This window comes from Ovis aries, chromosome 16 (assembly GCF_016772045.2).
Source record: "Ovis aries strain OAR_USU_Benz2616 breed Rambouillet chromosome 16, ARS-UI_Ramb_v3.0, whole genome shotgun sequence".
NCBI lineage: Eukaryota > Metazoa > Chordata > Mammalia > Artiodactyla > Bovidae > Ovis > Ovis aries.
The window spans coordinates 31,346,500-31,369,151 of NC_056069.1; the positions used below are offsets into that span (position 1 = coordinate 31,346,500).

At 43.0% G+C, this 22,652-nt stretch overlaps 1 protein-coding gene, 1 long non-coding RNA gene and 1 other non-coding gene across 9 annotated transcripts in view; 2 read left to right on the top strand and 1 right to left on the bottom strand.

The window, feature by feature from the left end:
- Window positions 1-4,776, bottom strand: part of NNT (nicotinamide nucleotide transhydrogenase) — a 95,041-nt gene extending 90,265 nt beyond the window's left edge. For 2 of the 7 annotated variants that reach the window (XM_004017007.5, XM_042233801.1), the window contains exon 1: window positions 4,673-4,776. The gene's annotated coding sequence lies outside the window, so the exon portion shown is untranslated. Of the gene's footprint in view, window positions 1-4,133; window positions 4,228-4,422; window positions 4,496-4,672 lie in introns of those variants that run through there. The other 5 variants (XM_012096965.5, XM_060400442.1, XM_015101305.4 and 2 more) reach the window with 3 other exon arrangements.
- Window positions 4,544-15,726, top strand: LOC105602669 (uncharacterized). The gene is made up of 3 exons (XR_001435881.4): window positions 4,544-4,611; window positions 4,696-4,936; window positions 15,140-15,726. It is a non-coding gene; the product is annotated as an uncharacterized LOC105602669 (long non-coding RNA).
- A 2,632-nt stretch (window positions 15,727-18,358) lies between these two features.
- TRNAC-ACA (transfer RNA cysteine (anticodon ACA)) lies at window positions 18,359-18,430 on the top strand. Its single transcript has one exon. It is a non-coding gene; the product is annotated as a tRNA-Cys (tRNA).
- The last annotated feature ends 4,222 nt before the right edge of the window (window positions 18,431-22,652 follow it).

Genomic DNA, 22,652 nt, shown 5'->3' on the forward strand with positions numbered 1-22,652 from the left:
GGCTCCCCTGTCCCTGGGATTCTCCAGGCAAGAACCCTGGAGTGGGTTGCCGTTTCCTTCTCCAGTGCATGAAAGTGAAAAGTGAAAGTGAAGTCGCTCACTTGTGTCCGACTCTTAGAGACCTCATGGACTGCAGCTTACCAGGCTCTGTCCATGGGATTTCCCAGGCAAGAGTAATAGAGTGGGTTGCCATTGCCTTCTCTGAACCACAGTATAAGAAAGGATAAATTAAGAAATATCAGTACTTAAAAGTCTCTTTAGTCAACTTTCAAGTACATTTTATCTAACAATGTGATAGAGCCAGCTTAAAGAGCCAAATTTGTACACTTCTTCCCAATTCTTCATTCAGTGGTGATTTCATACTGGTTGCTTGAGACTGTCTAAATAGTACAGTAGTACTTGTTTGGCCACTATACAATACAGAAACCACCACCATCCTTTTCAGTGCAGCAGGCTATACATCCTGAGAGATATACACACCCCCACCCCAAACCCAGCTTGACTGAGTGAGATCCATGTTTGCCAGGTGTACATCTCAAGAAAATTTAACATGCACAAAATACAACTCCAATTTTTTTAAAAAAGAAAAAAAAACTTCCATAGTTAACTTTACCACACAGGTTTGTGCTTGCATATGTGGGCGTAACTAGGAATTCTGTGAGGGGTCCTCACCACTCGAGGCCCGTTTCTGCCAGCTCTAAATGAACTAGGTGAAATGGCATTGTGACCTTTGCTGTTTTGGAGATTTCAGTGGCTATTTTCTCCAACCTCCCTGGCAGATCCCAGAGAGCACACAGAAGGCTCTCCCATTATCCCCCTGATTCCCAATGCTCTCTTTCCTTCAAAAATGTGAAGAAGCAGAGGACCTGGAACTGTTCTCAGTCAACCACCGCTAACTCCACTTACTAGCCTTTAGGCTCTGCCCCATGGTGCAGGCCCTTCTGGGACCCAGCACCCAAACTCAGCAGCCTCCAAAAACATACTTCCAGCCTCCAGAGGAAGTACGGTCTAACTCATTTTTCATGTCATAACTACTGCCACAAGCCCTTGAAGCCACTTCGTGCAAATACCAGAAAGTAACAGTGGGAACAGAAATGCTCAATCCAGGTAGTGCTTATTCCTGATGCTCTTTAATTCAATAAACACATGGAGGGCTGAGTCTCAGAGGCACAGCCATTATGTGCATCTGTAGAATTAAACTGGAATCAGTTACAAACTTGGAGATAAGAAAAGTCAACAAGCAATAACAGAGAAAGCAGAGTAACACAAGTCCAAAGTTCTTTGAGGCATCAAAGAAGATCATATCCTCCTACAGGGCTAAGAAAAGGAAGGAAAGGGCACTTGAGAAGGAGAGAATACTATGAACAAAGCTAAGGAAAAGGGAGCATATAAGATGTGTCCAGGCATGCAACCAAAAATGTGAATAATTCTTTACATGCTGACAGAAGACTTTATAATTTCAGAGTATTTCCATATATGTCATTTCATCTCAGTCTTTCTAAATCATCCCTGAATCAATAAACACCCTCCTCGTTCATTCAGAGGTCACTTCTAGAGTTATTCATGGCTGAGAATGGAGAACAAACAAGTTCAAAATTCAGCCACCCACTGAAAACATTCACTGAATCTACGCCAAGAACTGAGGGAGATCCAAAGATATACAAAAGATAATTCAGGTCGAAAGGGAAATTTTTTCCTACCACTACCAAGGGCCTAGTCCTAGCGCAATCTCCTCATTTACCCTAGTTTCTCTTCCTGGATCGTCCCATATCCCCAACAACCACCATTCTCACTGGTCAGGCTTACCCAGACCTCATCAGCAAAATAACAAAGCTAGTTATAATGCAGCCTGGGTATTGTCTAAACCTGCTACTCACTCACTGTTTGGCTTGAATTTCTCGGCACCTCAGTCTGCTCTTCTATAAAAGGAGTACAGGAAAGCTCCCTTGAAGGGCACAATCAGGCTCTAGAAGTTTTATCATTAGATGGAGATTTTGCAATGCTCTAAAGCTGAAGTCCTGTTTCATGGCCTGGAGTCTGCACAATTTGCCCTGTCTACTTAAAAAAGTATAATTTGATGTTGAACAGAGCCCTGGCATCCGACATCAGCACAGCCAAGGCCTTCAGAGACCAAGTGCTCCTCCAAATTCTACTTGATTCAAGTTATGAGCATGTAAGACAGTTGATAAGGAAGTAGTTTAGTGTCAAGAAACTGTCACTAAGCCTAAATCAAATAAAAATGAACCTGAAAGATATTCAGAGATATCTGAACCATGTTATCACAGCCGAGTACTTGTTTACAGCAAAGACAGTAGAGGTGACCCTTGACCAACAGGGTTTGAACTTCATGGGTCTGCTCCTAGGCGGCTACTTTTCAATACTAAATATCAATAGTACAATATACACAGTGTGCAGTTACCTAAATCCTCAGATGGGGAGGAACTGCAGACACCGAGAGCCGTTATTCAAGAGCCGTTATCTTAGTTGTCACGTCTTCCCCTAACTTCACTTGAAAGCTCTCTGCTATTTTATTATCCATGTGCTTCTATGGCTAATAAGAAATGGACAGCAACTTTACAACTGAAAATTGGGGCATTCACACCACCAGTTAATGTAAGGCATTTTGGTATCTCCCCTAATAGATTAAAATCTTTGGAGGCAAGAACCTGAGAGAGGATAACACAGAGGCTAAGAGTGTGAACTCTTAATTGGAAGCCCCACCTGCAACGCATTAGCTGGGTCACCTTGGCAAGTCACTGAACTTCTCTGTATCGGATTTCATCACCTTTAAAATGGGGGAAATAATAACAGTACCTTGTAGGGTCACTGTGAGGATTAAAAGGACACAGTATCTTTACTGCTATCAGTATTCACTTTAGTATTACCTCTGGCCCAGTGCCTTGCACAAAATAGAGGAAATCAACAAGTATTGTTTGATCCAGTGAATGTGTAACTAGAGTTAGATAACCTGAAGCCTGGAGTTCTATGAATATATTCTCCAGGGAGTTTCAGGAAATTTCCTTTAAAAATTAAAGGCTATGTAGCTTCGTGGAAAAGTGATTCCATCAGCAGAGGTAAGCAGCCTGAGCACACTTGCTGATAAGAAAGCAATCCTAAACTGCCAATTCAATTTTTTTTTAATTTTTAAACGGCCACAGTTTGCAGAAGAGGGAAACATTTTAAATAAAAGCACACAACCCTCACTGTTCCGAATACATCCTATGCTACAAGACTCCTTACAGATTGCTTAAGGACTTCCTTGCACCAGAGGGCGAATAAAGGGCACCTGCAACTGTAATAAACAAGTCACGCTTTTAAAAGTGAGACATGCCAACCAAGGACACAATACCCTACCAAAGCTTAGACTAGCAGGCAGTGTGACCTCGCTCAAACCCACAGGTTCAAGCTCCTCCCTCGGCAGCTAAACTGCCACCCGGCTAGCATCTGCCAGGGACCGCTATTTATAACCTTCCTCAGAAGCCGATTGGTGGAGACTGGCGGCATAATAGTTATTCCGCCTCCGGAGTTCGAATCAGCTCAGCCCCACTACACGATCTTTCCCCCAACGCCAGCCCAGACCCCACTCTCAGCCCAACACAGGCTCGCCCAGACCACCACCAGCCTGCCCCACCCCCCATACACTTAAAACTTTCAACAGCACCACCTGTGTTTCCAGCCGGTCACCCACCCCAAATCTCTCCGGGTTCAAGCACAGTTTCGGCGCGTCCAGGTGCCACCTTTCTGGATGCACCACTTATCGAAAGTCCCCTATGTCCTCCCATCCTTTAAGCTGAAAGGACCCTGTAGAACTCCAGCCCCATTCCCCCAAAGCTCCAAAATCTGCATCTGCACAGCTGACACTTCGTTCCCTGCCTTCTGCGGCGGAAACCCGGTTCTCGAATCCACCACCCCCGACTAGCTTCCACGTCGCCCCAGCTTGAGACCAGAAAGAGGGCCCTCGAGGCACGGCCTCAGGCTCCCGGGTGCCCCCGGCGCCCCGGTCACTGTCGACCCCGCCCCCAGCGGCTCCTTGACAGGTCTTCCCAGCTCGGGGATCTCGACCTTCCGTACAAGCCCCACGCCCCTTCCCCAGCTGCGCCCCAGGCGCGTGCCCGGGCTGCATGGACGCTCACCTTGGCGGGGAGGCCAGGCGTCCGCGGGCCGCGAGCGGACGTCGCACTGGCAGACCCGGGCTCCAGCCCCGCGGCTCCAGCAACCCGGAAGAACAGCCCCAACCCCGTTGCTGCGGAGACCACGTGACCGCGGCGCAGCCCCCACGCCGGTTCCCAGTCCCCCCCCTCTTCGCCTCTCCGCCAGGCCCTTCTTCCCGCCCGGCCCCCTCCCCCAGCCCGCCCGCCCGTCCTCTCTTCAAATGAGAAAGCGACCCCACGAAATGCCTCTTAGAGCGCAAAGACCAGTTACCCCAAGGAACCCTTGCCTCTTCTCCCGGGGCTGCCAAAACCCTCTTTGTCTCGGGCTCGACCTGCTGCTCCTCGGCCCCGCCTCCGTGCGATCCCTCCTCCCGTCTTTGTCAATCAAACCTGGAGCCCAGTGCGGGCGCTGAAGTTGCCAACGGCCACATTTGTCCTCTCCTGGAGAGCCTGGAACAAAGTGAGACTACCTGCATTGTCCCACCAGAGCATATAAAGTAATAGAACTCCACTTTTGGTACCTGACTTTCCTCTCGCTCTCTAGGAAAAATCAGAACGTCTGAAACAGAAGACCAAAAAGAAAGTGAGAGGAGGCCAGGAGGTGGTGACGGGCGGGAATGTTTTTAATTCCGGATGGAGAGGTGGAGTTAAATGCTTCCGAAACGATGTCAAGGCCCGAAAATTAACACACTTCTGCGGACTGGTCTTCCAACGGCCCGCCCACGGAAAGCCGTGTGCTTCTTTGAGTATTAATAGCCAGGGCTGCGGAGCGCCCTTCGTGGACGGTAAGTGTCCTGACCAGGCCTAGGCTGGTTTCGGCAAAACTGCCAAACGGCTTTGCAAGGCGATGACTCCTGTTACTTAGTCTGCAGGTGTCTTCTGATTGAAAGTGGGAGAAATAAGATACACATTGGTCCACTTATCCAAAGCTGAATCATCATGAAGTGTCAAGATGGTCACTGCTTCTTTACTTTAATTGAAATATTTAAGATGAGTTTAAAAATTATGAAACTCAAAGACGTGAAACAAGACAGATATTCCATATCCTTAAAAAGAAATAAACTACAGGGAAGCCCTTACTTTGTGAACATTTATTGTGTTTAAGCAATACAGAAGGTCATTCAACTTGAGGACTTCTACTGCACCCAGACAAAGTAAAATCACTGTTCTTGTCCTGGAGGAGTTCACAGAGGGGAAAGGACACGGCTCCATGCTTTAAAATAATAATGAACCATGATAAATGCAACCCTAGAAACAAGTTCCGGAGAAGGCAATGGCACCCCACTCCAGTACTCTTGCCTGGAAAATCCCATGGACGGAGGAGCCTGGTAGGCTGCAGTCCATGGGGTTGCTAAAAGTCCCGCACGACTGAGCGGCTTCACTTTCACTTTTCACTTTCATGCATTGGAGAAGGAAATGGCAACCCACTCCAGTATTCTTGCCTGGAGAATCCAGGGACAGAGGAGCCTAGTGGGCTGCGGTCTATGGGGTGGCACAGAGTCAGACACACTGAAGCGACTTAGCAGCAGCAGCAGCAGAAACAGGTTCAAGATACTGCGAGTACAGTGAGGTAGGAATATTTGATAAGGATTAAAAACTAAGCTCCTTTCCCAACAAATGTAAGTCACATTATTATGCTATACTCCTTAAACATATGCAGTACTAAAAATCAATAAGACACAACTGAGCAACTAAGCACACGTATGTCAATCATATCAATAAAACGGGAAAAACCTAAGGTTGGCTTAAAACACATGTGTAGGTGGGGGAGTGGAGCAGAGGTTTGCTTCTTTCTCTCCCAAGACTTAGAACAATGGTTGGTTCCCAGCTGGGGAAAATTTTTCCCACAATGTCTGGAGATCTTTGGTCATCACAACTGGAAAAGGGAGGCATCTAATGGATAGAGACCAGGGATGCTGCTAAACATCCGGTATTACACTAGGTAGCCCCTTACAGCAAAGAATTGCCTGGCCCCAAACGTCAATAGTCCTAAGACTGAAAGTGAAGTGTTAGTTGCTCAGTTCTATCTGACTCTTTGCGACTCCATGGGCTGTAGCCCGTGAGACTTCTCTGTCCATGGGATTTCCCAGGCAAAAATACTAGAGTAAGTTGCCATTTCCTACTCCAGGAGACCTTCCTGACCCAGGGATCAAACCCACATCTCCTGCATCTACCTGAATTGGCAGGCAGATTCTTTACCACTGAGCTAACTGGGAAGACACCGAAACACTGCCTCTAGTGTTGGATGGAGAACAGGTCAATTTAATGTTTTCATTGTGGTTATTACCTCAAATAGTTGTCAGTAGTTTGTTTTTTCAAACTTCCTTATTGTAAATAATTATTAGCAAAGTCAATAACTTCAATGAGCTCATATACTTCAATTATGGGGATTTTTAATAATGCAGACACCAGATTTCAAAGCAACCATCACTAAACTCAGTCTCAGCCCTCTTCTCTCAGGTAGACCAAGCAAGAGTGTGTTTGCAGACCTTCCTGGCAGTCCAGTGTTTAAGACTCTGTGCTTCCAATGCAGGGAGAGCAGGTTTATCCCTGTTCTGGGAACTAACATCCATCACTAACTAACACATCACTGACGTCGGCAGCCAAAAAAAAAAAAAACAGAGTGTGTTTGATTGTAGGAAGCAAATAATAACCAGCTAAATGAATTTATACTAATCAACATTAATTGGAAGAGGATACAGGCAAACTGACTTTAAACAGAGAGCACAAAGTTAAATAATTGGCCATTAGTTTTATAAGCATCAAAAACACCAACTAGGACTTCCCTCATATTACTGGGTTCGATCCCTGGGTTGGGAGAATCCCCTGGAGAAGGGAAAGGCTACCAACTCCAGTATTTTGGCCTGGAGAATTCCATGGACTCTGCAGTCCATGGAGTCGCAAAGAGTCGGACACAACTGAGCAACTTTCACTTCACTTCACAGTGGATAAAAATCTGTCTGCCAACACGGGGGACATGTGTTCTATCACTGGTCCCGGAGGATCCCAAGTACCCCAGAGCAACTAAACCCATGAGCCACCATTACCAAGTCCATGCTCTAGACCCCAGGGGTTGCAACTACTGAGCACACATACCACAACTACTGAGCCCGAGTGCTGCAACTACTGAAGCCCATGTGCCTAGAACCTGTGCACCACAACAAGAGAGGCCACCAAAATAAGAAGCCCGTGCACCACAACAAAGAGTAGCTCATGCTCACCGCAACTAGAGAGAGCCCGTGCGTATCAACAAAGACCCAGCACAGTCAAAAATAAATAAAATAAAACACCAGCTCTAAGCATACTTTTTGTTGTCTCTATGCAGTAAGTGCCAATGATAAAAATCTATGCTTTTTTTAACGAATAACAAAAAATCTGTAGTGGTATCTTTGGGGGCCTGGGAAAATGGTGAGGGATAGGAGCTGATAAGAGTGAAAGAGGAGAGTGAAGAAGTTGGCTTAAAACTCAACATTCAAAAAATGAAAATCATAGCATCTGGTCCCATCACTTCATGGGAGATAGACGGGGAAACAATAGAAACAGTGGCAGACTTTATTTTCCTGGGCTCCAAAATCACTGCAGATGGTGACTGCAGCCAGAAAATTAAAAGACGCTTGCTCCTTGGAAGAAAAGCAATGACCAACCTAGATAGCATACTAAAAAGCAGAGGCATTACTTTACCAACAAAGGTCTGTCTAGTCAAAGCTATGGTTTTTCCAGCAGTCATGTATGGATGTGAGCGCTGGACCATAAGAAAAGGTGAGTGCTGAAGAATTGATACTTTTGAACTGTGGTGTTGGAGAAGACTTGAGAGTCCGTTGTACTATAAAGAGATCAAACCAGTCCACTCTAAAGGAAATCAGTCCTGAATATTCATTGGAAGGACTGATGCTGAAGCTGAAGCTCCAATACTTTGGCCACCTGATGTGAAGAACTGACTCATTGGAAAACTTACTCACTGATGCTGGGAAAAATTGAAGACAGGAGGAGAAGGGGATGACAGAGGGTGAGATGGTTGGATGCTATCACTGACTCGATGGACATGAGTTTTAGCAAGCTCCAGGAGTTGGTGATGGACAGGGAAGCCTGGTGTGCCACAGTCCATGGGGTCGCAAAGAGTCGGACACGACTGAGTGACTAAACTGAACTGAGGAGCTACATTAGTATTCTAAGGCTGCTGTAACAAATTACTGCAACCTAGGTAGCTTAAAATGACAGAAATGTACTCACGCACAGTTCTGGAGGCCAAAAGTCTGAAATCAGAGTGTCAGCAGGGTTGATTCCTCTGGGGGCTCTGAGGCAGAATATGTCCCATACCTCTCTCCTAGCACGTAGAGAAAGCTTCTGGTTATCGGCAGTCACTTCTAGTTGTCAGCAGTCGCTGGTGTTCTTTGGCTTGTTGACATATTACTCCAATCTCTGCTTCCTCTTCACATTTCTACCCCTTCTATGTGTCTCTGTGCCCAAATCTCCCTCTCCTTTCCCTTATGAAGACATCAACCAGTAGATTTAAGGTCCTCCCTAAATCCTGAATTCATCTCAAGATCCTTAACTAAAATTAAATCTGCAAAGACCGTATCAAATAAGCATGATCACAAATTTTGGGGAGACACTGTTCAACCCACTACAGGAGCAGTCTGTATGTTTAAGGCTACTACAAAGCAAAGTCATATTGTTTTTAACATGGGTAGATTCACCAGTTCTTGAGTTTAAGGTGAAAGTTCAAACTATTTGGGGGAAATCCAGGTAAAAGTTGTTTTGTATTAATAATTAAAAGAATTTTCCTATACACTTGTTTACTTTTATAATACTCAACCTAATTGAATTTTTCCTTCATTTTATTAAAAATATATATAACTCTATACTACATAGCTACTATTATCCAACTACGTTATTGCAAAACTCCATAATAGCAGTTAACATGTTTCTACTTAACTTTTAAATATTGCATTTGATGAAAACTCTAGTTTGCTTGCTTTTTAAGCAGTTTTGTGAGTATCATCTCTTTGTAGATTTTTTTTTTTAATTCTAGGTGATACCCATTACAGTAAAGCAAAAACCAGGTTCTGGTTTTCATCTCACCACTCTCCTACCTCCTCCTATTTCTTTAACCATTTGTTCTCAGTTCTTACACCATTTAAATGTACAAATGTTCTCTTGACCGTCTTTCCCTTCATCTCTAATGTTGTCTTCCCTCCAGTGTAATGTCAGTTGTGCTATCACAACTCTCAACGCTTAATGTTCTGCTCCAATCTCTCTCCTAACCTCCAGACACATGCAGCCAACCGCAAGCTGGCCATTTCCATTGGGATATCCACAGATGTCTTAAACTTGACTTGAGAAAATTCCCTCCTGCTCGACAAAGGACTTGTATCTAGAAAATATAAGAACTTCCAAAACTCAACAATTAAAAAAATCCAAATAGAAAATGGGCAAAATGCATAAAAAGATATTTTACCAAAGAGCAATATAAGCATATGAAAATATAATCAATGTCAATAGCCATTAAGGAAATGAAAATTAAAACCACAATGAGACATCACTACACATCTCTATGAATGTCTAATATAAAAAAATATTGACAATACCCAATGCTGGCAATGAAGGGGAGAGGCTAGATCACTCACATATTCCTAATGATGATGTAAAATGGTACCCGTCAGTGGAAAAAGTTTGGTGATTTCTTTAAAAACTAAACTTGTGAACAAAAGAAGATGGCAGAGGAGTAAGACAAGGAGATCACCTGCCTCCCTACAAATACATCAAAAACTGATTAGAATATGAAACAGCTCCTACAGAGCAACTTCTAAATGACAACAGAAACCTCCAGAAAGAAACCAAAGCAATATTATAAAGCAATTATCCTTCAATTAAAAATAAATAAATTTTTTTAAAAGACTAAACTTGTAACTACCGTGTTTACACTCCTGGACATCTATCCCAGAGAAATGAAATTTTATGTTTCTGCAAAAACCTGTACACTGGTAATCTCCTGGCAGTCCAGTGGTTCAAACTTGATGCTCTCACTGCCAAGGGCCCAGGTTCAATCTCTGATTGAGGACCTAAGATCCCATAAGCCACATAGTGTGGCAAAAATAAAAAATAAAAACCCATACACCAATGTTTATAGTAGCCTTATTCATAATAATCCAAGACTGGAAACAACCCATATGTTCTTCAACAGGTGAACGGTTGAACAGACTGTTGTACATTCTTACAGTGGAATGCTTTTCAGCAATGAAAAAGAATAAAGTATTGATACACACAGCAGCTTGGATGAATCAACAGAGAATTATGCTGAGAGGAAAAGGCCAGTCCCAAAAGATTATATTCTGAATGATGCCACACATTCTTGAAATAACAAAATTATGGAAATAGAGAACAGATTAGTAATTTCTAGAGTTAAGAAAGAGGTGAGAGTGGATGTGACTATACAAGGGCAACAGGAAGGAATCCTTAAGATGATGAAAATGTTCTGTATCTTGACTGTATCAATGTCAATATCCTGGTTGTGCCATTGGACTATAGTTTTGCAAGATGTTACCACTGAGAAAAACTAGGTAAAGAACAAATATTCTCTTTGTATTATTCTTTACAATTGCATGTACATCAACAATTATCTCAAAATAAAATATTCAACCTAAAGAATTATCCTGGCAGGTGTATTAAAATGTTAATGACAGAATTGATTAATAGGTGGTAGGTACTCAGGTAGGGGCTTCCCAGGTGGCAGAATGATAAAGAATCTGCCCGCCAATGCAGGAGACACAAGGGGAGTGTGTTTGCTTCCTGGGTCGGGAAGATCCCCTGGTGTAAGAAATGGCAACCCACTCCAATATTCTTGCCTGGAAAATCCCATGAACAGAGGAACCTGGTGGGCTACAGCCCATGAGGGTACAAAGAGTCAGACACAACTGAGTGACTAAGCACACAGCACACATAGATAAGTATGTAAAATTTTCCGAAATTAGCTGTATGTATTTTTAAATTTTTTTCTTAGTAAAATTAGGGGGAAAATTAATATAAAAGTTGCAGAGATTCACTTGTTCCACCCCTGTGGCATGAGTTTGTCAAATGAATTTGCCCACCAAACAAGAAACCAATTCTGTGAAATGATTTTTCATTAGAGGGGATTTTCTGAAGTAGAGTGACGAAGATGTTGATAGTTCAAGAGGCCATCCTAAATTTGGAGGTAAAGATCTTTTCCATCCTCCCACCACACCATCTCACCTTTATTCTGCAATATTTATTAGGCCTGTTAATTTTCAGATTTTCCTCTCTATTGATCTTTTTTACCATAGAGCGGCCCATGTACTCTAAGGATGGCCTTGCTCACTCTACTGCTAAATGATACTTTAGCTGCCATATCTTCTCTGCAGTGGCTTTTGAGTAGAGGACCAATGATGATAATTTATGGCATTAACTCAAACATTTTAAGTAGCTTCAGAGAACAATTTATTTCAGAGCTTAAACTTGGCAGACCTCAAAAGAACCAGTAAATCTGTAGCAACGATATAGGACTTTTGGTTTCTTAATCCCCATAATGAATATAAAAGCATAGGGACATCTTAGGACACTAAGAACAGTTAAGATCTATGTAACATTTAACAGTTTACATAGTGCTTTCACATGTATCACTTCATTTGATCATCTTAATAACTCTGAAGTGAAAATGAAAGTGAAGTCGCTCAGTTGTGCCCAACTCTTGGAGTAGGTATTGTTATTCCTGTTTTAAGATGAAGAAACTGACTTGAGATCAGCTGACATATCTAAAGACACATAAATAAGAAATATTACTGACAGTTAAATACAAATCTTCTGGTTCAATGATTCCTAGTAGAAGTATCCCCTAGGTATGGGGATGTTAAGATAATTGGCCTGTAAGAATGAAGATACCAAGAGATGCAAGGAACCCAGAGGCTCCTTCAGAGACAGAGATGTCTCTGTGAACATTGAGTCCCTCTTATTTCCCCCTCCCCATTCATCTGCCTGGATTATGCCTGCTGCTGCTGCTGCTGCTACTGCTAAGTAGCTTCAGTTCTGTCCGACTCTGTGCAACCCCATAGACGGCAGCCCACTAGGCTCCCCCATCCCTGGGATTGTCCAGGCAAGAACACTGGAGTGGATTGCCATTTCCTTCTCCAATGCATGAAACTGAAAAGTGAAAGTGAAGTCACTCAGTCGTGTGCAACTCTTCGAGACCCCATGGACTGCAGCCCACCAGGCTCCTCCATCCATGGGATTTTCCTGGCAAGAGTACTGGAGTGGAGTGTCATGGCCTTCTCTGGGATTATACCTACTACTCCTTTATATCATTTTAGATGACACCTTCTCACAGAAGCCTCTTTGGACTACTCAAGGTTGAGTTAGGTGGTCTCTCATTGACACCCAACTTTTAACATAATCATAGTGTTTATCATTCTGCATTATTTTTGCGTATTGATTGCTGCATTTAAACTTCTTGAGGATGGATATTTCATCTTACTTGTTGATGAGTCATCAACACCTAACAGACTGTCTGGCTTTATTAGGCAGGCAACAAATATTGGTCAAAAGAAAGAAAACCTTGGGACTTTCCTGGTGGTCCAGTGGTTAAGAATCCCCCTCCCAATGCAGGGGATGCGGGTTTGATCCCTGATTAGGGAACTAATCCCATATGCCACGGGGCAACTAAGTTTGCACACCACAACTACTGAGTCCACATGTTCCAACTACAGAGCCCGCACACTCTGGACCCCAACTGCCCACAACAGAGATCCCGCCTGCTACAACTAAGACTTGACGCAGCCATATGTAAAAAGAAAACTGCGTTAGCATCCTCTAGGAGTTGAAACAGAAAGAACACACTGGCTTTTGAACTCATGCCAACAGAGAGGGCAGTGAATACCAGGGAAGCAGAACATGCCTCTTATGTGACATTTATAAACATTGGTGTTCCTTAAAAAAAAAAAAAAAATTGATGTTCCAAACGGTCTTTCGAATGCCAAATTTAAATTCTGAAAATAGCACCTCCAGTTATTATATTACCTTGCTGCTGGCCAGCAAGTTGAATCATGCAGTTAGTACAATATTGTATGTTACAACTTTCTGCCAGAACTTCCTCTAAAATTTTTAACTCTCACATCTCATGTTCGGACAACCACTTTCTTTCTTTCCAACTCCCCTCATTTCTTTCTTTTGATCCCCCTTTCCCTTTCCATCTATCACCTGTCTTTTATTTTCAATCCTTCCAGTAGCTAGCTTAAACCATGAACAGCCCCTTCTGTCTTTACCCTACTGCCTTAACTGCCTTAACAAAATTAGACTCCCACTAACAGGTTTCTCAGATCTCAGATCAGGATAGGAAGAGTTGCTCGAGAAAAATTACAAAAATTTTCAGTATTGTCCTTACAAGTCCCTGGTCTTCAATCTCAGCTGGATTTTCTGAACCACCCGGCAGTCCTCCTGTGAGCATGACCGCTTCCTCTTCAGCTTCTTCTCCCACAGAAGCTTTTGCAACTGTTGCCACCCTCCTTAAGCCCTACTTTTAAGTCTCCCATTCTCAGTAAAGACATTTCCCCCTCTTTTACTGAGAACATAGAGATCATTTGAAGTTTCCAGACCCTCCCTTTTTCTGTAATTCATTGGCACCTGGTTCCATTTCTTAGTGACATAGCTTTTCTCCCATCCAAAGTTATTAATATTCCTGTTGTCTGTACTTTGGTCATAACTTTCCTTCTAAGAAGTAAGGGTCTCTTAATTTCATGGCTGCAATCACCATCTGCAGTGATTTTGGAGCCCCCAAAAATAAAGTTTGACATTGTTTCCACTGTTTCCCATCTATTTCCCATGAAGTGATGGGACTGGATGCCATGATCTTCATTTGCTGAATGTTGCGCTTTAAGCCAACTTTTTCACTATCCTCTTTCACTTCCATCAAGAGGCTTTTTAGTTCCTCTTCACTTTCTGCCATAAGGGTGGTGTCATCTGCATATCTAAGGTTATTGATATTTCTCCCAGCAATCTTGATTCCAGCTTGTGCTTCTTCCAGCCCAGCGTTTCTCATGATGTACTCTGCATATAAGTTATATAAGCAGGGTGACAATATACAGCCTTGATGTACTCCTTTTCCTATTTGGAACCAATCTGTTGTTCCATGTCCAGTTCTAACTGTTGCTTCCTGACCTGCATATAGGTTTCTCAAGAGGCAGGTTAGGTGGTCTGTATTCCCATCTCTCTCAGAATTTTCCACAGTTGATTGTGATCCACAGTCAAAGGCTTAGGCATAGTCAATAAAGCAGAAATAGATGTTTTTCTGGAACTCTTTTGCTTTTTCCATGATCCAGTGGATGTTGGCAATTTGATGTCTGCTTCCTCTGCCTTTTCTAAAGTCAGCTTGAACATCTGGCAGTTCACAGTTCACGTACTGCTGAAGCCTAGCTGGAGAATTTTGAGCATTACTTTACTAGCATGTGAGATGAGTGCAGTTGTGCAGTAGTTTGAGCATTCTTTGGCATTGCCTTTCTTTGGGATTGGAATGAAAATTGACCTTTTCCAGTCCTGTGGCCACTGCTGAGTTTTCCAAATTTGCTGGCATACTGAGTGCAGCACTTTCACAACATCATCTTTCAGGATTTGAAACAGCTCAACTGGAATTCCATCACTTCCACTAGCTTTGTTCGTAGTGATGCTTTCTAAGGCCCACTTGACTTCCCATTCCAGGATGTCTGGCTCTAGGTGAGTGATCACACCATCGTGATTACCCGGGTTGTGAAGCTCTTTTTTGTACAGTTCTTCCGTGTATTCTTGCCGCCTCTTCTTAATATCTTCTGCTTGTGTTAGGTCCATACCATTTCTGTCCTTTATTGAGTCCATCTTTGCATGAAATGTTCCCTTGGTATCTCTAATTTTCTTGAAGAGATCTCTAGTCTTTCCCATTCTGTTGTTTTCCTCTATTTCCTTGCACTGATCTCTGAGGAAGTCTTTCTTATCTCTCCTTGCTTTTCCAGTGGTCAAGTATGGATGTGAGAGTTGGACTGTGAAAAAAGCTGAGTGCGGAAGAATTGATGCTTTTGAACTGTGGTGTTGAGAAGACTCTTGAGAGTCCCTTGGACTGCAAGAAGATCCAACCAGTCCGTCCTAAAGGAGATCAGTCCTGGGTGTTCATTGGAAGTACTGATGCTAAAGCTGAAACTCCAGTACTTTGGCCATCTCATGTGAAGAGTTGAGTCATTGGAAAAGACTCTGATGCTGGGAGGGATTGGGGGCAGGAGGAGAAGGGGACAACGGAGGATGAGATGGCTGGATGACATCACCGACTCGATGGACATGAGTTTGACTGAACTCCTGGAGTTGCTGATGGACAGGAAGGCCTGGCATGCTGTGATTCATGGGGTCGCAAAGAGCCGGACACAGCTGAGTGACTAAACTGAACTGTACTTTGAGTAGGTGACCTTCTATCTCTTCTGGTCCTTTAATCTTTCAATTTTCCCCCTTTCCCTAATGTGTTCCCTTACCTCATGATTTTTAGCTAACAAACTAATCTTTCTCCCATCTTTAAAAGAAAAATAAAAGCAACAAAAATGTCTTTAATACACTTGCCTTGCAAACTTCCCATATCTCTCTCATTTATTTCATAGTCAGGTTTAGATCTGTCTGTACTTCCTAATCTTGACAACTGCTTGCACCCAAATAACTCACAAATCTTTATTATTTCCATGGAGAATATCACTGGAATGTCTATTCGTTCACTTACAGTGAGAAATATAACCCAAGCAAAACAGAATGTTTGCATCAGTGTCATCCACTTATTCTGGGGATAAAGTATAGCCTACTGGCTCAGTATGTGGACTCTGGACTTAATAAAACTGAGTTACTCATTAACTATGTGATCTTAGGCAAATTAACATCTCTGAATCTTAGTGTTTTTATCTATAAAGTGGGCTAAGTATCAATAATAGTACCTACCTCATAGGATTTAGAAGATGAATAATTTAAATGAATAATACATGTAAAGTGTTTACCTGGAACAGAGCAGTTGCTAAATATTAGTTATTATTGTTGCTATTGTTCTTCTCCAAATGCAAATTTAGCTAGAAAGTCAAATTATAATCAGAAGATCTCTTGGGGAAGAAGGGCATGGGTCCCACAGGCAGTTGTTCATTCAGCTGTGTAAATGACCTCAGATAAGCACACAGCCACCTGTGAAGAGGTGCGCAAGTTCAGGGAATGGGTGTGCTTTCCTGGATTCTTAGGAATCCTACTTTTACTTGACATTCTGGCACAATTTGACATTCTCAGTTTTAGGTCTGAGTGAGCAGAGTAAACAAGCTGGAATCAAGATTGCTGGGAGAAATATCAATAACCTCAGATATGCAGATGACACCACCCTTATGGCAGAAAGTGAAGAGGAACTAAAAGCCTCTTGATGGAAGTGAAAGAGGATAGTGAAAAAGTTGGCTTAAAGCTCAACATTTAGAAAACGAAGATCATAGCATCTGGTCCCATCACTTCATGGGAAATAGATGGGAAACAGTGCAAACAGTGTCATACTTTATTTTTGGAGGCTCCAAAATCACTGCAGATGGTGACTGCAGCCATGAAATTAAAAGATGCTTACTCCTTGGAAGAAAAGTTATGACCAACCTAGATAGTATATTCAAAAGCAGAGACATTACTTTGCCGACTAAGTTCCGTCTAGTCAAGGCTATGGTTTTTCCAGTGGTCAGCTATGGATGTGAGAGTTGGACTGTGAAGAAGGCTGAGCACCGAAGAATTGATGCTTTTGAACTGTGGTGTTGGAGAAGACACTTGAGAGTCCCTTGGACTGCAAGGAGATCCAACCAGGCATTCTGAAGGAGATCAGCTCTGGGATTTCTTTGGAAGGATGATGCTAAAGCTGAAACTCCAGTACTTTGGCCACCTCATGCTAAGAGTTGACTCATTGGAAAAGACTCTGATGCTGCGAGGGATAGGGGGCAGGAGGAGAAGGGGACGACCGAGGATGAGATAGCTGGATGACATCACTGACTCGATGAACGTGAGTCTGAGTGAACTCCAGGAGATGGTGATGGATAGGGAGGCCTGGCATGCTGCAATTCATGGGGTTGCAAAGAGTCGGACACGACTGAGCAACTGAACTGAACTGAACTGAAGCAGAGTAAACAGGCTTCTCTTGTGGCTCCACAGATAAGAATTTGCCTGCGTTGCAGGAGACTTAAGAGAGGCAGGTTCAATCCCTGGGTCCAGATGATCCCCTGAAGGAGGGCATGGAAACCCACTCCAGTATCCTTGCCAGGAAATTCCCATGGTCGGAGGAAACTGGCAGACTACATACAATCCATGAGGTCACAGAGTCAAACACGACTGAAGTGACTTAAGAATGCACGCAAATAGAGTAAACAGAATCCTCTTCTTCAACCTCGCCATTCAACTTAGTGCTTCTCTTTCCTGCCTCTATGTATTCAATGCTTTCCTTAAGTGATGCTCCCTACCCATCACTAGGTAGCATCATTGACTCAAAGGACATGAATTTGAGCAAACTCTGGGAGTGGAGAACAGAGGAGCCTGGCGTGTTACAGCCCACGAAGTCACAAGTCAGACACAACTTAGCGACTGAACCACTACAGTACTTTGCTTAAGTAATGTCATTTCTTCCTATGACTTCAGCTCTCAGATATATAACTCTAGGCAACATTCCTTTGAGCTCCAAGTTCATGACTTAACTGTTGAATTAACAATTCTACTTCGACACTCCAGGTGCCAAATGAAATTTCCGAAATGGAATTAGTGAGAGGCCACTGTTCAGTGAAAGTCTGCTTCCGGCTGGTATTCTCACTCTTAGGGGCTAAGGCACCAAAGTTGGAATCCTGGAGTCATATTTATCTCTCGTTTTTCCTTAATGCCTTACGTGCACCTGTCAGCTTCTTCCTAGCATCTCTTGCATTTGGCTCCTCTCTTCAATCCCACAGCCACTATCTTAGTAGCCACTATCATTTCTCACCAGGGTTTCTGCTGCTCCCACCCAACTGGTCTTCCTGCTGCTAGTTTCATACACATCATACCCAGTAATCTCACACCTCTGAGTACCCTCAGCACCTAGAACAGCCTGGCACTTAGTAGACATGCAATATTTACTGAATGAATGAACAAATAAATGAGTGAATTCCTATCCTCATGGAATTTACAGTCCAGCTAATAGATCATCATTAAACAAGTGACTGGTGACTTCCCTGGTGGCTCAGACGGTAAAGCATCTGTCTACAATGCAGGAGACCCAGGTTCGATCCCTGGGTTGGGAAGATCCCCTGGAGAAGGAAATGGCAATCCACTCCAGTACTATTGCCTGGAAAATCTCATGGACAGAGGAGCCTGGTAAGCTACAGTCCATGGGGTCGCAAAGAGTCAGACACGACTGAGCAAGTTCACTTCACTTAAACAAGTGACTACACTAAATGTTGGGGGAGATTCCAGACAACATTCTGACTCTTGAAGATGGATTGGAGCCCTGATCCAGATTGGAGTCGAGTGCTGCCTGGCTGGAGCTACATCTCATAGATGGCCCAAGAGACTAGGAGAGGAAGAAAATTTACAGAAATGAGACCCAAGAGAATCAGCACATCAGCTAATGCTTCTCTCTGTTGATGAGACCCCCAATAATTTATACTGTTGCCATGATATATAACTTGTCATGATGATTTGGGCAGGAAAGAGTGAATGGAATTAGATAGGAAAGAGTTGGGGGTGATGGAACAAAATGAAACAAGATTTATTTATGTCTTCAGTTTTTTAAACTTTTTACTTAGACATAATTGTAGATACATACAGTTGTGAGAAATAAGAGATTTTATTTCTCCTTTATTCAATTTCCCCTGATAGTGATATCATGCATAAATATGCAGAACTATAATACTAAAGGGCTTCCCAGGTGGCTCGTTGGTAAAGAATTCACCTGTCAATGCAGGAGACGTACGTTCGATCCCTGTATCGGAAATGGCAACCCACTCCAGTAAGAATCCTGGAGAATCCCATGGACAGAGGAACCTGGTGGGCTACAGTCCTTGAGGCTGCAAAGGACTGCAGGAGGAGTCAGACTCAATGTGGTGACTTAAACAACAACAAATAATACAGTATCACATCCATGAAACTGTAATAATCCACTTACCTTAGTTTTACATGCATTCATTTGTGTGTGTGTGTGCACATGTATTTAATTCTATGCAATTTAATCACATGTCACCTTTTTAATTGCCACACTTAAGTGGGCTTCCTTGATGGCTCAGATAATAAAGAATCTGCCTGCAATGCCAGAGACCCGGATCTGTTCCCTGGTTCGGGAAGATTCCCTGCAGAAGGGAATGGCTAACCACTTCAGTACTCTTGCCTGGAGAATCCCATGAACAGAGGAAGCTGGTGGGCTACAGTCCATGTTTTATGCAATTTAATTACATGCGTCACCTTTTTAATAACCACACCTACTTCTCTCCAAATGCCATCTCACACTTAAGCCCTGGCAATCACTGAGCCATTCTCCATCTTTATTGTTGTTGTTGTTCAGTCACTAAACTTCTACTTTGGTCATCCTCTGAACATAGTTGCTGCTGTTGTTCAGTTGCTCAGTCCTATCTGACTCTTTGCAATCCCATGGACTGCAGCATGCCACGCTTCCCTGTCCATCACCAACTCCTGGAGCTTGCTCAGACTCATGTCCCTTGAGTTGGTGATGCCATCCAACCATCTTGTCCTCTGTCGTCCCCCTCTCCTCCTGCCTTCAATCTTTCCCAGAATCAGGGTCTTTTCCAAGGAGTCTCTTCTTGGCATCAGGTGGCCAAAGTGTTGGAGCTTCAGCTGGAGCATCAGTCTTTCCAAAGGATATTCAGGGTTGGTCTCCTTTAGGATGGACTAGTTTGATCTCCTTGCAGTCCAAGGGACTCTCAAGAGTCTTCTCCAACACCTCACTTCAAAAGCATCAATTCTTCAGTGCTCAGCTTTCTTTGTGATCCAGCTCTCACATCTATACTTGACTACTGGAAAAACCATAGCTTTGACTATATGGCAAAGCTTTTACTTTGTCAGCAAAGTGATGTCTCTGTTTTTTAATATGCTGCCTAGGTTGTTCATAGCATTTCTTGTAAGGAGCAAACGTCTTTTAATTTCATGGGGCATGATCTGCAGTGATTTTGGAGTCCAAGAAAATAAAATCTGTCACTGTTTTCATTGTTTCCCCATCTATCTGCCATGAAGTAATGGGCCTGGATGCCATGCTCTTAGTTTTTTGAATATTGAATTTTAAGCCAGATTTTTCACTCTCCTCTTTCACCCTCATCAAGAGGCTTTATCTTCACGTTCTGCCATTAGAGTGGTATCAACTGCATATCTGAGGTTGTTGATATTTCTTCCGGCAATCTTAATTCCAGCTTGTGCTTCATCCAGCCTGGCACTTCGCATGATGTACTTTGTATATAAGTTAAATAAGAAGAGTGACAGTATACAGGCTTGATGTACTCCTTTCCCAGTTTGGAGCCAGTCTGTTTTTCCATGTCCGGTTCTAACTGTTGCTTCTTGACCTGCATACAGATTTCTCAGGAGGCAGGTAAGGTAGCCTGTTATTCCCATCTCCTTAAGAATTTCCCAGTTTGTTGTAATCCATACAGTCAAAGGTTTTAGCATAATCAGTAAAGCAGATGTTTTTCTGGAATTCTTTTGCTTTTTCTATGATCTAGCGGATTTTGGCAATTTGATCTCTAGTTCCTCTGCCTTTTCCAAATGTAACTTATACATCTAGAAGATCTTGGTTCACGTACTTTTGAAGCCTCACTTGGAGAATTTTGAGCATTACCTTGCTAGTGTGTGAGATGAGTGCAACTGTGCGATAGTTTGAACAATTTTTGGCACTACCCTTCTTTATTGGAATGAAAACTGATCTTTTCCAGCTCTGTAGCCATTGCTGAATTTTCCAAATTTCTGGCATATTTAGTGCAGCATTTTAACAGCATCATCTTTTAGGATTTGAAATAGTTCAGCTGGAAGTCCATCACCTCCACTAGCTTTGTTAATAGTGATGCTTCCTCAGGGCCACTTGACTTCACACTCCAGGATGTCTGACTCTAGGTGAGTGACTACACCATCATGGTTATCTGGGTCATTAATATCTTTTTTTTGTACTGTTCTTCTGTGTATTCTTGCCACCTCTTAATCTCTTATGCTTCTATTAGGTCCTTGCCGTTTCTGTCCTTTAATGTGCCCACCTTTGCATGAAAAGTTCCCTTGGTATCTCTAGTTTTCTTGAAGAGATCTATAGTCTTTCCCATTCTATCGTTTTCCTCTATTTCTTTGCACTATTCAGTTGAGGCTTTCTTATCTCTCTTTGCTCTTCTTTGTAAATCTGCATTCAGATAGGCATATCTTTCCTTTTCTCCTTTTCCTTTCGCTTCTCTTCTTTTCTCAGCTATTTGTCAGGCCTCCTCAGACAACCAGTTTGCCTTCTTGCATTTCTTTTTCTTTGGGATGGTTTTGGTCACTGCCTCCTGCACAGTGTCATGAACCTCCTTCCATAGTTCTTCAGGCTCTCTATCAGATCTAATCCCTTGAATCTATTTGTCACTTCTACTATATAATAGTAAGAGATTTGATAATATTGTCATTTCAAAGTTGTGATGTAGGAGATAGATGGCCTTCAGGTTAGACATTTACAACTGGCCTCCTGTTTTTATTTCATGGGTCATGAAGAAGTGGGCTTCAGGTTGGGTACTTAATAACTGTTACCATTTCTTGAGACAAGAGACAGGTGGCCTCGAGTGAAGGCATTTACACTCACTCTCCTGTTTGCCCTCCAAAATGGAAGTAACAACAGAAAGAGGGTAAATAATCAGTGTTTGTCCTTATAAACACCTTAGGGTAATAGTCATGGCAATAGTCAAGGTAATAGTCATGGTAAGGACAAAGAGGGGCAAAACTCTGTCTGAGTAAAGGATTAAGGGATCTCAGCTCCCCCTTCTTTTGGGAAGAGGGATACTACACATGGGCAGAAAGTCTCCTTGTGGGTCAGAAGTCAAGGAATAATGCCAGGCCATAATAAGTCTTGCTCCTTCTAGAAGCCCTCGTTTCAAGATCCACCTTGGCTGAGGGGTGCGTGTGCACTCAGGTGCATGTCCTAGGATATGTCAGGTATGAAAAAAGAGACCAGATAATTGGCCTGAAGCAAGACAAAGACCCAGAAGAACTGCCCTATATAAGTGATTTAACTGTCTCCTTACTGTGCCCCATCTCACGAGGGGGGACACCCACAGCCTTTCTCCCGGGTGTGTCTCTCTCTCCTTGCTTCTGTCTTAACTAAACAAACCATTTCTCTCTGTGCTCTCCCACTTGTTGCTGTGCTATGTCCCTAATAATAAGCTTCGTACTTGCATTTACATTTTCTGCCTCTGTGATAAATGCATTTTTCACTGGGGCACAAAGATCCCAGGAAAATTAGTTTCTAGCCTCTAGCCCTTGCTGATCTGGTGGCTAGAATTCCTGGCTTTC